We start from the raw sequence: 13,174 nt of genomic DNA on the forward strand, positions 1-13,174 counted from the left end.
CCTTCATGGATCCCAGAAAATAAGCACTTGAGACTGAACATTAATGGGTAAAGGCTCCAACACCATGCACGGGATCAACATAATTGAGAGCAGATATTTTACCCCTTCTCTCTTTCTTTCAAAAACCAAAAAGTTAAATGTACAGTAACTTTTCAGAAACTATTTCTAGCAGAGCACTGATTGATAAAAGATTGCTTAAAGAAAACTATTTGGACTGCATTGAATAAAGTGGAAAGGCAAACTCATTACAACAAATGATCATCAAGAATTGATTTAGGTATCAGGATGCACAATAAAGTTTTTTTAAAACATTCTTCCAGTTAAAAAAAAAATTAAGCCTACACTTCTGCAATTCACTGAGTAAAGTTCTGTCCTCTGAAACACCACAGTTAACATTCAGAAATACATAACAGGAATTCACTTACTGTCTGTATTTAAAGGTTATTTCTTATAAAATTCCAGTTAGCACTGTCCTACAATGGAAAACGTGCCAAATAAAAAGTAGTGTTTCCATTTGGTGCTTAGTAGCCTAGTAGTACTCTTTGGGAAACACATGCTTTGGTGCTTACAATTTCAAGAAAATCAAAATTGCTTTACATGCAATAGCTAATTATGGTGTATCACAGAAAACAGGGGGGTTTAGGCATTAAGAATTGTTCACATGAAGCCCTGCGGTACCCTCCTTTCATTTAGGCAAAAACCAGCCTCCCTTGATCTTGTATCATCTTTGTCACCATCTGCCTTCGTGCCCCAAATTCAGTATAGTCTGATTACCAATCTCATCTGGAGATAGTTTAATAGGATTTTTTATGATACAGACTGTGCAGATCATCTAATTTCGAAGCACTATCATCTAGAGGACTTTCACTCGAAGTTCCCAGGTCTCCATTTTCATATGCATCACTTACTGCCTTCTTATTAAATCCTTGTAACACTTTGATTTCCCCACTTGTATCTTTGCAACTAGCACCAGGATTACTACCTCCTTCTAAGTATAAACGGTAACGATGTCCACTCTCATCTTCATGCTCTACGTTTTCATCGTCAGAATCCACTTCAGGAGCCACATAAACTACTTCAAATTCCATCTCTCCTCTCTGCTGGGAAAGAATAGTTATAGCTTCTTTATGCTTTGTGTCCCTTAGGTTAACTCCATTGACTGCCAAAATAGCATCCCCAACATGCAGCCCTCTGCATCTATCAAGCAGGTTGCCCGGGACGAATCTCAGAGATGAGGATTGGAACACCATGTTCTTTCCCACCTGTAATTGAAATGCCAAGGCCTTCGTGATCTTCCTTAAGGAAGAGAAGTTTCCTAATTGGACCAACCCCTTGGCTTTTCTTTAAGGAATTTTGATTGTGGCCTGGTGGTGCTTGCCTTGGTCGTTTCAAGTCATTGCGTCCTCTACAGGCTCTGATCAGTCTTGTGGCGATGCAAGTGTATTTCAGCTTCTAGCTGGTTCCAAAGCTTATCAGGTCCCTTCGTATCTCGTCCTAGTAATTGTATTTGCTGGACTCTTCCTGCCAGTTCCTTGTCCAGGTACTTGGCAGCCAGCCTTGCCCCATAAACTCCAGCCTGGAGAACAGCTATATGTCTGCCAAGGGCCTCATTCTCTTTTCTCAACGATGTCTGTTCGGCTTCAAGTTGAACTTCTTTCATTTTTTCTTTTTTGTTTGCTTCCAGCTCTCTTTCCAATTTTGCCTTACTGGTGCCAGAGTCGACCCTTTGGCCAGTTTTGGCAGGAAGCTGAAGCTGAATAGAGTGCAACTGTAAAAGCTGACCATGCTCTTCTTTCTCCAGTACAACCTTCTCAGCTGGGGTCTCTGTCAGTTCAGATTTCAGATCCACCAACTGTGCCTCTAGCTTGTGGTTGATTTGGGACACAGTCTGGGCCTTATGGCAAAGCCGTGCCAAGCAGGAGCTAAGGCTGGTCATCTTCTGTCGTCCCTCGTAAGTGATGTCCGCCTGGTCCGGATCCATCTCGCCCAGGAGCAGATCTACATCCACGAAGGCCTTGTCGAACTCCTTCTCCAGCCCCTCCAGCCCCCGGAACATGGACACTCCGCTGGGGGAGACCCCCACGGCACAGGAGGCTGCCCCTGGGCCCCCTCTGGCTCCTGCCGACATGGCACCGTCTAGGGCCTCCGCCGACTGCAGCTGGCCCTTGCCGCCCACCTGGCCGGAGGGGGACTGCGGGGACCCCCGCGCGCCACGCTCAGTCTGTCCCTCCTCTCCCCTGGCGCAGCCAACGCGGGCAGTGCGGCCCCACTGTGCAGCATCGGCCCTACTGTGCAGCAGCGGCGAGGTGCAAGCGGTGGACCAGGCGGCACCCGGAAGGCTCGGCCCGTCCCACTGCCGCAATTATACTACTGTTGAGTACTACATCAGCAGGAAGTCTGAAAGTTAAAATCTTGGAGGAATGTTGCACCCACTAACAAAACAATGAATCTAAGCTAATAATCATTAATGGCTGACAGAATCATTCACTGGAAAGGTAGAGGAAAATGTCACAGTCAGTGATCAAGCTGACAGCAACTAAACCCACTGATCTTTAATATCCTAAAAAAGGAGACAGCTAGGAATTAGTCACCTGATATGAGACTGTGGGAAGTACATACCATCACCCATGACATATTTTTGCCCCAAATTGCTTCAGCATCTAGATATTAATGGAAGTTTATGGGAAATACAGAAGACAAAGGAACACGTCAAATGATACTGTGCTAATGCTTTAATTAGATCCAGGCTGGAATTCTGCAGGGCAAATGAAATGGTTTCAAGTGAGGGTGGGGGGAAGAAGAGGAAGGGGAAACTATATATCACTATGTATTAAAAGTTATTTTAAGAGACATAGCAACCAAATGCAACATGGAGACCTACTTTTTGCCCTGATTCAAACCAACCATTTTTAATTTGAAGCAGGGAAAGTAAATACTGATTAGATGTCTGTTGATACTTAGAATTTTACTATTAATTTTTTGATATAATATTCTAGTTATGTCCTTTTTTAGTTATTTATTATTGGAGTGATATCTGAGTTTGTTTCAGAATAATCCAGTAATGTAGAGAAAATAGTGGATGAAGATATAGAAGAAATGTTTGACTACATGTTCGCTTTTTTATTGAACTGGGTAATAAATACACAGGTTTGCTACTTAGTTTTATCGTATATGTTTTAAATGTTGAGTAATAAAAAATTTCAAATGTTAGATGATTTAATGATTGAAATTGTGTTGTAAAAATTTGCCATTATTTGTTTCATTTTTATAAAACTAATATGGTTCTATTTCTTAAAATGTGCGTGAATATATTTTTTAAAAATTTAAATGAAGACCACTTATTAGCCCTAATTTTTAAATTGTGTAGATTACGAATTTATACAATATGGTTCATATTTCCATAAATCTTTCCCGTCAATAATATCGACTCATTGTGGCAATGAATGGGGAAGAGAGAAAAATAAGAGAATGAAAGATTAAATGGGTCCCCCACCTCCTGTCATGCTGGACACTAGCGTTCCTCTTGGCATTTATATTTCTCAAAAGAAGAATGTTGGGCGTTAAAGCTAGAAATTTTAGACAGTCTTGACCAGTCACTCACCTTGCCTGTTTGTTCTGAAGTGTGTCTGTTCAACCACTGAACAGAGTTTATGAATCACCCACTACACCATGGGACGTTACCCCGACTGCTCATTATCCTTATCCTCATTCCTTCCTACTCTTTCTAATAGGCTTTTTTCTGCTTCATTTCTTTATTCAGTAGTTGGGAAATCACACACATTTGTGTATGAGGGGTAAATAGAGAAGAGAAGAAAATAAGGATGGTAGGTTAGGACATATGGGACAAATTAGGGATCCATGCGAGGTTTTAGGAAGGATGTAAAGTGTTCTAGAACCACTTTTCTAGGTTCCAGCTGTCTGCATAGAAACATAGTATATGTTCCATGGTATGTGTATCCTTATGGGCAGGACAGTTACCGATGATCCCAGGTCTGTGATCTGTCCCACATGTGAATTCTTCATCCTTAAGCCCTGAAACAGTGATTTGTGGTGCATGTCCAGCATTCAAGTGCTAAAAACGCTGTTGCAGTGAAAAAGTTTTCTAAAAAGCAAAGCAGAAATTGAAGAAATCTATTATGATCCTTCTTTTTACATTTATACTGAGACTAAAATCTTTCTGAGAATTAAAGAAACTTTCTTTATAAAAATTAAAAATAAATATTCTGAGTAATCATTGGAGAAAATGATACCATTCTTTAGACACATACCAAATTTGGTAGTACCTTTGTATGGGTAGCAAAGAATTATATATGAATAAACCATTTGCTTTTGTGTATCTAAAGAGGGCGAATGATTGGGGGAATAAATTCTTAATCAAAAATTTAGGCTTATAGTATCTTAAAATTCCTCATAAGTAAATTTTTATGTAGACTTTTCAAGGTATTTTAAATCCTTTGAACACAATCAAATTGTATATGTCATTTTAAAAGCTATTTATACTTACGAATTTTTAAGGATTTTAGATGCTGGTGTATTTCCACCTCCAGATCTTTATAGCTCAGTCCTGTGTCAGTGCTGCACTCAGTCCCACGAAGAGCAAATAGAAAAACAGGACCCTTTTCTTACCCTTACATCTGTTTTATTTAAAAGTATAAGCTTTAGATTACTTTATGCAAGTCTGGAAAAAAAGGATATATTTATATGCTCTTTTCTATTTTAAATTTTTCTTTTAAAAATTATTTCTGTTTCTATTCTTTTGAAGGGTTTTGGAAGAATAGAAGTGAAGGAGACAATAGCATTTCATAGACCACATGGACACAAATAATGCCCAGTACCTCATCTAGTTCAAGGCTGACCGTTGCCTAAATAGGGTCCTAGGTGAAGGCAGAATATTTAGGAAGAAAAGCTGGTGTTGTACTCAGCCATGAAACTCTTTTCATCTTAGTTGCTTTCAAATATCAACTGAAATGTTAGAAAACCCTTCTATTTGGATTTCTCCTTTGACTAGCTGGAACACCTGTTGTGGAATAGGCTTAAGCAGAAGATGTTTCCTGTATAATTTATGGAGATACCAGAGGGAACTGTTTGTCTCACTTTTGTCTAGTACTACTACATCCTTTTGATCTTCCCCCTCCCATATGGTCTTTTGAATCTTTTATTCATAGATTCAAAGTACTAAAACAATGCTTTTGTCAAAGAATATTTAACATCATCTGCTGTGTGTTCACCTCTAGTCCGCGTGAAGGTTACTTGAACCATATTTCTTGTTCCTTTAATGTTTTTGCTGCGCATCATAAAAGTAATTTTCTCTTTAGGGGATTGGTCACAATATTTTATGTATATTATACCTTCTCCTGAAATGCATTTTAGATAGCTCTTATAATATGGTAGAGTAGCATGAGTGATAAGTAGAATAAAGAATCGAGAAAACAGAGTGAAAACAAAATAGGGTTACAATTGAAACCAAAACCGGGCCCACATTTTACACAAACTTGCTAGCAGCCGCTGGAAACCAAGACTGTACTTTTGTGCCACACTTTGCTGTCCCTGCTGCTCATGATTTTTTTAGGACTAAAATCATAAAAGCACATTCTAAGAGCATGGCCAAGTTTTTCAGATAAATTCTTAGAGGGAAATAAATAGGAGAGTCAGTAGCCTTTGACCTTTCTCACATTCCATGAAGTATCAGGCCGGCCTTCCTATCGCCATTGCGTTTGCATATTCTGTAGTTCACACCAATGATTGGGCCTAGAGTTGAGGTGAGTGGAAACAGATCCCTGTCAGAAGGACAATTCACGTTCTGTTGCTAATATGTCAGGAACAGCCAGATCCCACATGAAGGGCATCATTTTTTATTCAAGTGCTCTTTCTTTTCTGTAATTTCACTATCACCCTCACCTTATATAATCATGAAAAGGGGCCCTTTGCCCTGTCTAATTTGTATGGCTTATTTAGTTCAAATTATGGACATGTACCATTTTCAGGGGCAAAGTCATAACACACATAAATAACTAAACTGTAATTATGGGCCTCTTGTCACATTTTCTCTTTTCCTGGCTGCTGAGATCTTGGGACTAGCCTTAGGAAGAGAAGTGACTAATGGCTATCCAGATGAAAAGCCAAGAAAAATTCATACATGTTTCATTCTGAGGAAGGAAGAAATCAGTCTCGATCCAATAGAGAATTGCCCAGAGTCTGATAGCATAGCAAAGGGAGACTCATTCCATGAAAAACCATAAATTTAGAGGAAGAGATTTTGTATTTGTTTTTGTTGAGATTGATTGTAAATGGACCCTTAGTAAATTTGAAAAAGGTTTCCAAGAAATTTAGTTAAATAACCAAGAAGGATTGCTTTCAGAAGAAATCCTTACTGCCCAGGCTAGGGATTTTTTCAAACCTAGGTCCTTAGAGCCCCTTAAGGAAAATGATGAATGTAATGGGTAAAGATAACTATTTGCCTTCCAACCCCCTCTTCTTTGTCAGCCAGGAAAAGCAGTTCACCTTCCTTGTTTGTTTTACACATTGGCCTTCCTGTCTTTGATAAGGTAGCTTAGTGGAAGGATGAAAAGCTTCCACATCTGTTTAGGAAAAAGTAATCATGATATATTGTTTAGTTTAGGCCAACCATTCACGTTATCTGACAGTAAGACAGAGAGCAAATCTCTAGTGTAAAGGATTTACTTCTTGGTCAACCCTTATCTGAGTAAAAGTAACAGATGAGATACCTGTTTCCCAAACAGGAAAAATAAAACTAGTTGTATGTAACATAGCAGTTCCCTACGGGTAGGCGGTATGAGTTGTCAGAAGATTTATAGCATTAGGAAGATGTCTACTCCATCTCAGTCTTCTAGATTCCACTTCTCATCATGTTATAAGATGAGCTAAAGGACATTCTTTGTGGAGGGTCAAAGTAAGGAGAAATTCGAACTGCCCACTAGGTGAGTGCTTATAAGACCTGGGACTTCCAGAGGCGTTACATTAAAAAAAGCTGCCTTCTCTGCATAAATTCAAGAGCACTCAAGAAAACTAAAGCACAGAATGATGAGCTTTACCTAGATAAGAACTCACAAGAAACTAAGGGATATTTTACATATTTTACAAATCCATTAAAAAAGACTCCAAGCAAAATTTAAAATGTACTAATTAAAAGGAAAACCAAAGTAATATTAGATAGAAATTTAAAAAAAAAAAAAACTATAGAAGAGTATGAAAACTTAAAGTGTGTTGTGTTTAGGAAAGTATGCATCTCCTTATTATAATTAAGGATTTGATTTAATTCTAATTATTGAAGATACAGAAATTTAAGTGTTCAGGAGACTGTGTTACACAGTTAAGGTTGTTCATTTTAAATTTATCCTGTTACACTCAAGTAAGGCTAAACCTTTAAAATCATTAGTAGTTATTTTGCCAGATTCAGGGGGAAAATCCCAGATGCATAATTGGAAATATGGAGTAACTAAGGAAATATGGAGCCCAGCTTGTATGTCTAAGAGCATTCTAGAACAGTTCATTAGAATTTGCAGTACCTTGGGACTAACAAAGTGCTAAGTAATTGCAAGGTGAGTTCATTACAAAAAATTAAAAAATGCAAACAAACCCAGTTCCCCCCTTCTTTTGAGAAATAGACCTTGGAATCAATTTAAAAATAGACATAAATATTACATGTGTTCAGGCACCTGATTACAAAGACAATTGTAAAGAACCGATTGAGTTGCCAGTACTTTTCAAAATGTATTTAGAATCCAGAAAAGGTACACATTTGCTAATTGAGTAACTCTGGGTAGTAGAATGATAAAGCCCACTAACGGCACATGAAAAAGTTGAAAGATAGGTTTTTTAATGAGCAAGCAAATAATAAATTGAGTTAAATCAGCAATTAATTAATAGAGAAATGCAGTTTGGAATTTATCTACTCAAGCTTTCATTTGTAGACATATGGCAGGTTTTGTTTTGTTTTTTCTCTAATTCAAGAGTTAATATGTGCAGAGGCTAGGTGGGAAGATCTTTTGAGGCCAGGAGTTTAAGACTAGCCTGAACAAAGACAAGATCCCCGTCTGAACCAAAAATAGGAAAAGTTAGGTGGGCTTGGTGGTGTGCACCTGTAGTCCCAGCTGCAGGAGGCTGAGGCAGGAGGATCACTTGAGCCCAGGAGTTTGAGCTTGTTGTGAGCTATGATGATGCCCCAGAATTAAACCCAGTCTCCAAAGGGGTGGGGGAAGAGTTAATATGTTATGTGCACAAAAAATATAGACTTGAGTGTAGAACCTAGAACTAAGGATTAGAGCTCAAAATAGTAAAACTGATAGGAAACTTAGGGGTAAAAGGTAAGAAAAATCAGACCAACAATGTACAAATGAATTTTTAAACATTTTCATAGTAAAGATTAATATACATATGATCACTGAGTGCTTATCTATTAATTACCTCTATTTAATAAAAGAAAACCTAAGAATTATATGACAAATATTATGAAGGACTATGGTATGATAGTGAAATAAGTAGATCATATAGAGCTATTTATTTGGGGTGATTTGAACATCATCTGAGGAGATCGTCGTGACACAGAAGGAATGTCCAATGTACTCACACACGTAGCAGATTATGTTGATGGTTGTTGTGGCTTATTTCCAGCCCCTTATAATCTTTGAGCTGTGAGGACTGAGGTGAACTCTAGCACACAACAATAAATGTCATTTAGCTCCATACCTCTCCCACCAGAGACTCCATGTTCAAGTTACTAAATGGGTCCTCCCAATACCAATTTACCTTCTTTTAGTAGATGAGTAGAAGCAGAATGGGCTTGGTGGTGTGCACCTGTAGTCCCAGCTGCAGGAGGCTGAGGCAGGAGGATCATTTGAGCCCAGGAGTTTGAGGTTGTTGTGAGCTATGATGATGCCTCAGAATTAAACCCAGTTTGTTCCTGTTGTTTGTTCAAAAAAAGTGTTTCATACCTTTATTTTTAATAGATATGTGAATGCTTCTACACTCAACTCACGACTAGGCCCTGCAATGTTTATATCAAGGGCCTCCCTTGTAGGTTTCGTTTCTCACTATTATATTTCCAGTCTGTAGCAATGTCTGGCACTCAGTGGATGATCTGTAAATATTTGTCGAATGCATATATTTGGTAGATGTGTGATACATACATAAACATTTGTTCTGTAAGGTACAGAAAGAGTCCAAATCAAAAAAAGGAATCTGACTCCTCTGCAGAATGATTGAAAGAATTTCTGAGATTACAGAGCATCAACCTTAAGACAGAAACATTCAGAAGAGTTGAGTCCGCTGTTATTTATTTAAGCATCCTTCTCAGTGCTAGTCTCTGCTTGGATCCAGGTAGAACGAATAATACACTGGCTTCACTCCTCAAAAGGCTGTGGTCTGCTAGTAGGAATGGATGAGTAAAGAAATACTGTCATTTGGCTCGGGGAAGGTGGCTCAAGCGGCTAAGGCGCCAGCCACATACATCTGAGCTGGCGGGTTCGAATCCAGCCTGGGCCCGCCAAACAACAATGATGGCTGCAACCAAAAGAAATACTGCCATGATAATCATATGAAAAGGGCAAATGGGAAATAAATTACTGGGCACATTCTTGACGTGAAGGAAGAAGTGACCAACTCTCCTCAACCCCATTCTGAAAGTAAGATTGGTGGTCACCAGGGAGAAGGCTGCCAAGAGTGAAACACACCTACATTCTGTTCATAAATAAAACAACTTTTAGAATAATTTACCCAAGGGATTCCTCCCAGTCAATACAGTAAAATTCATTTTATTATTGGCTGTGGTTAATTTTTGGAGCTATTTATTTGGATTCTACATGTATATATAAAATTTCTTAACAAAAGGATTTTTTTAATGAAATAAAGCAGCAAATTTTATAGCTTGACCATATTCTAATCTCAGGCTGAGCCCTGGTTCTTTTTCAACAGAGAAGTAATTTTTGGATACTGCCCCAATTCACTGCCTCTTGTAGGAGACCAATGATAGTCTGTATGCACTAGTGATGGAAGGAGCCCCAGGTAGACAGGAGAGGAGTGAGGGAACTGGCGTGGCAGAGCTACCATGGCGCTCCGTCTGGCTCTGTGCTGTCCCCTCTCCCAGTGTTCACTCATTGGTGTCCACTGGAGCAGCATGTCTCATGTCAGACAGAAAAATGAGGAGGAAATTGGGTATTAACTTAAGTAAAATATTTTCTGAAATATTCCTTTTTTTATAGGAAGTAATATAAAGTGAAGGTATAAACTTCAGAGTGTTCCGTGCATGGGTATTATACATATGTATGTGTGTGTATACAACATGGTACCTGCATATGCCATTCTAGAATTTGTATAAGTCTGAAAGAATTTTCACACTCTGTTCCTGCATATTCTACTACCCCCAGAATAGCACCGAAAGTGTGAAAACAGCATGGCCTGTGAGGCAACTGCAAGTAATTACAAGTGCCTAGAATGTAGGTTTGTATGGGAAAGGGCAAACTAGAAAGAACCAGGTGGTGGAGGGCCTTCTGTGCCATGCTAAGATGTTTGCGTTTTATCCTCTATGGATCTGTTAGGCATTAGCAGCAGGAGAGTGACATCAGATTTGAGACTTTAAAAAAAAAAATCACTGTAGCAGCAGCACGGAAGAGAGCCCAAAAGGATGGAAATAAAAGCCAGGAGGACCAGTTAGGAGAGAGACGGAAGAATGATCCATCCAAAGAAGATGAGAAGGTGCAGGCCCAAGCTGTGTCACGGGTAGTAAAGACAGATTCAAAACATGTGGTTTTGAACAACATTTGAGTGGTAGCCACATGCCAGATACTACCATGGGTCCTGACAGTACGTCTGTGAACAGGGTGGACTTTGATGCCCTCCTGGAGCTTACACACTTCATGGGGAGAACAAACAATAAAATGACTCCCTGCTCTTCAACTTGAATGACTAGTTATTTTAGGTGGGGGCAACTAAGCAGGAGTCAGTCTGGGGGGGAAGAATTTCAACGTGTTGAATATGAAGTACGTTCTATATTCAGTATGCTTTTGGAAATAAACTCTATGGTTAAGAAGTGAGGCTTGGCTGCTTCTCAGAGGACCCATTTGTATTTGTTAGTTTTATGGTAACATCAGTCAGGATTTTTGTTTGTAAGCAATAGAATCCTCGCTGGCTTGTGTAAGCAGACAGGAAGGTCTTTATTAAAAGTTACTGAGAGTCAACTCACAGAAACACTAGGAAAGCCAGAGAACCAGATTCTGAATCTGGGTAGGTGTCCAGGAATGGTGCCTACTGCCACCCCTGTGCCTGCTGTAAATGTTCACGGCACAACAGCTATCTACAGACGTGGCCTCCTGTGGACCTTCCCTCCCTGGCCTGCCCTCTGGCTTCAGGGGAGTTGGAGCAAGTCATTTTCTAACCCATAATATGGGTAAATACCAAGATACACAGATTTTTCAAAGATATTGCACAGCCATAAATATCCTTCAAAGATATTTTCCCATCTACTTGTATCTGGATGAAAAAAATTAATTTTACAAGTGGATAGAATTTTACAATGATTTACTACACATTTTCACATACTATTACAATGAAAGCATAGCGTCTTTCTGAAAACAAAACTGATATTTTTTCCATTAAAATGAATTGTTTTGATTTGTTAATTTGCTTATTGAGCTTGCTTTTGATTGTGCTGTCAGACTGTCTGATCAGATAGTACCAAGCTCATGAATGGATTTTGTTCTAAAAGATTGTTGGTAGTTAAGTTATTAAAAATCATGAATGCATCTTCCCATTGAAACAAAGTTATCACAGATGAGTCAGTTCCTGTATGTATTTTAAAATCCCTTTCACATTCCAGTGGAAGCTCCTAGAACACAAGCTGCTTGGCATCTTCAGAAGAGAAGTGAAAAGGAACTGGGATGGAGTCATCTGTGGGCATGGTGCCTGTAGACACATTGTAGACATTCAATAAAAGTTGGGAAAGTGTTTCTAGGAATAGCTGGTGGAGAGAGAGAAGGAGGTAGGAGGGAGTAAGTCTGTGTGTCTAACATGAAGCTGCCTCTAACCATTGTGATAAAAGTGGGTTGTGTTCAGGGACCAGAAGCATTTCAACATTGTTTTTGTCCAATCTCTGAATCCTAAAGTAGTGAACCATTTGAGAGTCATTTAAAGTGAGTAGTTCAAAGGGAGATAGACTGTTCTGAATAACATATAATGGCCAGGTATTATGTGGAATTGTAGAATTTAGTGTGAAGGTCATTGGGCTGAATATGTGATCTTCAAAATACACCATAGAATGTTCTGCTTATTTTTGATCCTCATTTTTAGCTTGTTTTTCTAATGATTTATATCTTGTTTCTAATGATTATATCTTGAGGAGGGAAAAGTAATTTTAACTGAGGCTTCACATTGCCTTCACCTAGGAATACTTTATTGTATTTTGGTGACCAAAAGCTTTTTCAGCAGCAAAAACACTGTTTGCCCAATTGTTACCCAAAAGGCTGCTAGAACTTCCTACCAAGTCTGGAGAAGAATAATTTGGCCTGCTTTGAACTAAGCAATAACTGATGATATATATACACACACACCTGATCTTTCAGAACAATGGAAAACCCTTTATATTTCACAATTTGTGTCACAGCAATGATAAACTACTCTGCCCAGCAGTAAGCTAGGCACTTAATAATAAAAAGATGAGCAGAACAGCCACAACCCTTGCCCAATTTGGGCAATGAGCCAGACTTATATTCTATGATTTAGTTTTGAGGATAAAAAATCTTGTAAAGGTATTTCTTTAAAATTTATGTAAGTTTTAAACTCGGAAGATAATAAACTTTCATGACAGGCCCAAGAAACTTGAGATGGCAGTTCGCTTTAGCATATATTCTAATATTGACATAAAATACCATTTTGAGGAAACACTTCAGTGATATCAATCTCAGTGCTTAGAAAACTAATTTAAATAATAGGGCAAAATAACAAAACAGATTCCAGAGAAACTGAAATTCATTGTAGAAAACCAGTTTTAGAGCCACAAGACGGTGATGACCTCCCCTTACCGCAAGACGGTAAGTGTCAGGAACAAGACACTATTACTGACGTTGGACTAAATGTTCATTTTTTTTCCTGTCAGTCCCTTTTGAAATCAGATAAAGCAATATAACCAGAGCACTGGAAAAGATTAGCTTTGACTGATTGGCTC

At 38.7% G+C, this 13,174-nt stretch overlaps 1 protein-coding gene and 1 pseudogene across 13 annotated transcripts in view; one reads left to right on the forward strand and one right to left on the reverse strand.

The window, feature by feature from the left end:
* The window catches only part of PKP4 (plakophilin 4), a 259,640-nt gene that overhangs the window by 164,306 nt on the left and 82,160 nt on the right, over positions 1 to 13,174 (forward strand). The window lies entirely within an intron of this gene.
* LOC128590394 (Golgi-associated PDZ and coiled-coil motif-containing protein-like) lies at positions 795 to 4,056 on the reverse strand (annotated as a pseudogene).

This window comes from Nycticebus coucang, chromosome 7, assembly GCF_027406575.1.
Source record: "Nycticebus coucang isolate mNycCou1 chromosome 7, mNycCou1.pri, whole genome shotgun sequence".
Classification (NCBI taxonomy): Eukaryota; Metazoa; Chordata; class Mammalia; order Primates; family Lorisidae; genus Nycticebus; species Nycticebus coucang.